We start from the raw sequence: 5,216 nt of genomic DNA on the forward strand, positions 1-5,216 counted from the left end.
TATATATAGGAGTAAAAGTGTTGGAGAAAACATGGTGAGAGGGATGATGCCTCACCAATATGGACTAACTACAATGTGTAAACTCAGAATTGAATCTTAGAACATAGCCTAACGTGGACACAATAATTGTAGTAGTCCCTAGATTGTAAACTCTTACAGCAGTTAACTCTATCCCTGAATTGTAAGGCCTATCTCTAAACTTTGAGATGCTGATCCCCTAGCGTATAACCTGATTGGTCTCTGGAACAATGCATATCTCTGAGACACCTGAAACTCAGAGCTAGAGCTCGGCAGATATGAATGTCAGTATTAGTGCATACAGCCACTGTCAAAAAAAAAAAAAAAAAAAGCTGAAAAAGAGCCCAGACTTCAATTAGTGATATGAATGAAGCAGGTCTGGTTAAGACCAGGGCAAGCCAGGCCAAAGGATAAAGGTTGAAACTGATTGTGTTTTAAAACTTCAACTTTCATATGAGACCAAGGGAATAGATATCTATTTGGTACAGGATCTAAATTTTCTAAACGGTACAACTCTACAGTCGATTTGTTCAAACACCACAATTGCATGGAACTTTGAAAAGGAAGTGAGATACGGTAGGTTAGTATAGGCTGGAGTGAAATAGTGACACATCCTAGAGTAATTTGGGCAGATAATAAAAAACATATTTACAGCCTCCCCCTCCCCAGCCCCGAGGATCTGGGGGAAGGTGCGGATGTGTTGGACATCCTCACCTGGACTGGTGTTGATGTTGTCACAAACATTGGGACTGGTGGTTTGATGTGCTGAGCCCTCGAGCATGGGACTTGCCCTTATGAAGCTCATTACCACAAAGGAGAGTCTAAAGTTGTATGTAATGGTGCCTAAGAGTCTCCCCCTGAGTACCTCTTTGTTGCTCAGATGTGGCCCTCTCTCTCTCTAACTGAGCCATCTCGACAGGTGAACTCACTGCCCTCCCCGCACATAGGACCCGACTCCCAGGGGTGTAATCTCCCTAGCAACGCAGAGTATGACTCCTGGGGATGAATGTGGACCCGGCATCGTGGGACTGAGAGTATCTTCTTGACCAAAAGGGGGATGCAAAATGAGACGAAATAGTTTCAGTGGCTGAGAGATTCCAAATGGAGTCGAGAGGTCACTCTGGTGGACATTTTTATGCACTATATAGATAACACCTCTTAGGCTTTAATGTATTGGAATAGCTAGAAGTAAATACTTGAAACTACCAAACTCCAACCCAGCAGTCTGGACTCCTGAAGACAATTATATAATAATGTAGATTACAAGGGGTGACAGTGTGATTGTGAAGACCCTGTGGATCACACCCCCTTTATCTAGTGTATGGATGAGTGGAGGAATGGGGATAAAAACTAAAGGACAAATGGGGTGGGATGGGGGGATGATTTGGGTGTTCTTTTTTCACTTTTATTTTTTATTCTTGTTCTGGTTCTTTCTGATGTAAGGAAAATGTTCAGAGATAGATTGTGGTGATGAACGCATAACTATGTTATCATACTGTGGACAGTGGATTGTATATCATGGATGATTGTATGGTGTGTAAATGTATTTCAATAAAACTGAATTTAATTAAAAAAAAAAAGTGGTTGTGCCAGTTTGGATTTGTTATGTCCCCCAAAATGCCATATTCTTTGATGCAATCTTGTGGGGGCAGACGTATTAGTGTTGATTAGGTTGGAAGCTTTTGATTCATTTCCATGAAGATGTGACTCAATCAACTGTGAGTGAAATGTCTGATTGAATAATCTCCGTGGTGGTGTGGGTCCCACCCATTCAGGGTGGGTCTTGATTAGTTCACTGGAGTCCTATAAAAAGAGCTCAAAAAACAGAGGGACCTGAAAGCAACTAAGAGTGACAGTTTGAAGAGGAGTTGCAGCTAAGAGAGGACAAAGTGCCCAAGAGCAACATTTTGGAGAATGCCATTCTGAAATGCAACCTGGAATCAAGTGGACGCCAGCTACGTGCCTTCCAAGCTAACAGGTTTTCTAGATGCCATTGGCTTTCCTTCCATGATGGTACCCTATTGTTGTTGCCTTACCTTGGACACTTATAGCCTTAAGACTGTAACTGTGTAACCAAATAACCCCTCTTTATAAAAGCCAATTCATTTCTGGTATTTTGCATAACAGCAGCAATAGCAAACCAGAACAGTGGTTAACTACTAAAAGATGTATAAAAGGACTCTAAGGGTACAGAAGTAGTAACCAACACTAGGCTGAAAGAAGGTGAACAAGAAAGGTATTAAGAACTTAGAGGACTTCTCCCGTCTCACCAGGCCACCACCATAGCTGAGATTTAAACCTCTTTGAAGACAGTGTGGCTGCCACAGGAACCCTTAGGCTGCCAGTGTGAAGAAACTTGTCAGAAGGTATGGGCTGGAGCTGGTCAGTAAGGGCAGCCAGTAGGTGGCTGAGGAGCTTGCCAGAGGGCATGGGTAGGCTGCTGAAATGAGTGCACTAATAGGCCTTTTATATGGCAATTAGCGGCTGCTGTGCTAGACAAGAAAAGCACACTGGACTGAATAAGGGAAGCCCCTCCGTCTTGCGATAGACTTGTACTTTTCAGTGGCTTCCCTTGTTTGGGCTTAATATAAAAGTACAAGTGTTTGTAGGATCCAGCTCCTGCATCACACAGCAGGGCAAAGAAGGGTGGATTTGGACCACACAGTCAATAAATTGATAATGGGCACACTGGTAATCAGGAAAATGCAAATAAAACAACAAGGGGACACCATGGGCAAAAATTGAGCAAGTGTGATAATCCAAATAATGTCAAGGATGTGAGAAATGGGAACAATCATAATTGCGGGTGAGAAGTAACCAACAAAGATATTTTGAAGAACAATTTGGCAACGTTGACAAAGTTGAAGAGATGCATACCTAATAGGCCAGCATTGCTACTTCCAGGTACATTCAGTGGAGGAGAACTCGCACATCTGTACAAAGAAATGTATGAGGATATCTATTGAAGTTTTATTTTTAACAACCCAAAATTGGACATAACCAAAATGTCTATAAATAAGGGTATGATAGAGTAGATTATGGCATTTTTTCAGTGAAATTTTAACTATGCAGCAGTTAAAAAGGATGAATTAGATCTATAGATATCAATATGAATAATTTTTAAAAATAGCATTGACTCCGTTTATAAATTTTAAAAACATGCATGGTGTTGCTGCCTGTGAACCAGAGATGGTCCTGCTGGGACCGCAGCTCTAACTGGTGCCTGACAATGTCATCTCATTCAGTTGAGCAGTTGCTTCCCTTGCACAACAACAACTGCAAGGAAGGTGAACAGTCTTTGCCACCACCAGCCAGCCTCAACAGTTCCTGGATGGAGCTTCCAATGAACAGCAGCAACAGCAGTGATAATGGCAATGGGAAAAATGGGGGCCTTGAATATGTACCTAACTCATCCTGCATCACCCTGGAGACATGGAGAAGAATCTTTTAGACGCACAACATGAATCAGGACAGAATAGTTCAAAGAGCAGTTCTCGCTGTAACTGTAACAACACTTCCCCACAAGACGGACAGATTGTTTGATGTGGAAATGCACACCAGCAGGGACCACAGCTTTCAGTTAGAAGAAGAAGTTGGAGAAGGAGAGAAAGAAGCTGAGGGTTTGAAGAAAAGGGTAGACTGGGTATCCTACCGGTCCAGTAGACCTGAAAACACTCAACTTCAGGCACCCTAAACGTTCTGCTTCTTTAAGCATGAGAAGAAGTGGAGCCGTGAAGGAAGGGGGTATTTTCTCTGCAGAATTTCTTAAGGTGTTCATTCCATCACTCTTCATTTCTCATGTTTTGGCTTTGGGGCTAGGCATCTATATTGGAAATCTACAGAGCACACCCTCCACCAGCTTCTACCGAGGGAAAGACCCTGGAAATGCCTGTGAATTAGTTTATTTGAACTTGAGACTGTTATAAGCATGACCCAACCTACTGCCCTATTTTTACATATTCAGGTTCCAGTGACTCTTAAAATCCAGTATTTTATTCAAACTCTGTTGGTGCATTTTACTAACATCATTCTCTTTTTTGGCCTGTAAGGCACTTTAGAATTTCCTAACAGAGTTTAATGTTGTTTAGAAATTTGCGAGGGTTTCTTTTCCGCAAATGCCACCAGGATGTTATAATTTTGGCAACAATGCTATTGTTTCAGATTAGTACCATTATTCATGGTATAAATTTTACTCTTGCAAGATAACTACCATTCCTCTCTTAAAATGAGACAAGATTAGCAAATTATCCAAAAGCAAGTTTCCCTAAGCTTGATTTAATAGTTATTTTAAAAGAATACCAAGAAAAAAAAAAATAAACAAGACACAAGGAAAAAAAAATATCCCGGGCAATAAAATATTATTTTAAACCAGCTTTGGAGCCACGTTCTGAGTGAGCCTCCTAGTAGCGCCTTTTCATTTGTAGAAGGCAGGCTGTACAAATGATAGATAGGAAAAAGAATAAGAACTAAAATCATCAGCAGATTTTATTACTAGTATGTTGTAATGCTGTCTTTTCTATGGTGTAGAATCTTTATTTCTGGTAAGGAATGTCTCAGGCCTAGAAATATATGAAACTGCTTTTGGAATTTTCGTGTTTGGAATCTTTGTTTTTTAGCTGCATGTGAATTTGTCATGACTTTCTTTAAATTTATTTTATTTCTTCATTTTATGTTCTCTAAGAAGAGGCTTTTGACTGAGTTCAAATTTGTGGTGTAACTACAGGCTGCTTGTTTTAGGAAGCATCATTTATACGCTAAAGCTTTTTAAACTGCAGATAATTGTTTCAGAGTTATACCAAGCACTTGTGCAACTTAGAAAAACAGATTCAGGTTGTGGGAACAGTTGACAAAGTTCTGAAAAGATGCCATTTGTTTTCTTCTGATTTCTCACTTATTAACACGTACTGTACAATCTTACTGAGATAATTCCTATGATTCTGCAGGTGCTCTTGATTTTCTCATGTAGCCATCTTTTCAGTTATGTTATGCTCTTGAAGTTCCAGAGCATTCAACAACTTCTTCCTTCATTGACACACTTTTTCCCTTCTAAAATGTGAAGCATTAGGGCCAAATTGTTAGAAAGTATCAGGATTACCAGTTATTTCAAGTAGATTTTGTTGGATTTCAGAACATATAGCATGACTCTGAAGGACACTACTCTGTGTTTTATATATAAGTAATTACTGTTTGATAAAGAT

General features: G+C 40.1%; 1 pseudogene; it reads left to right on the forward strand.

The window, feature by feature from the left end:
• The first annotated feature begins 3,247 nt into the window (after window positions 1-3,247).
• On the forward strand, window positions 3,248-3,944 carry LOC119540640 (annotated as a pseudogene).
• The last annotated feature ends 1,272 nt before the right edge of the window (window positions 3,945-5,216 follow it).

Source organism: Choloepus didactylus, chromosome 7 (assembly GCF_015220235.1).
Source record: "Choloepus didactylus isolate mChoDid1 chromosome 7, mChoDid1.pri, whole genome shotgun sequence".
NCBI classification, from domain to species: Eukaryota; Metazoa; Chordata; class Mammalia; order Pilosa; family Megalonychidae; genus Choloepus; species Choloepus didactylus.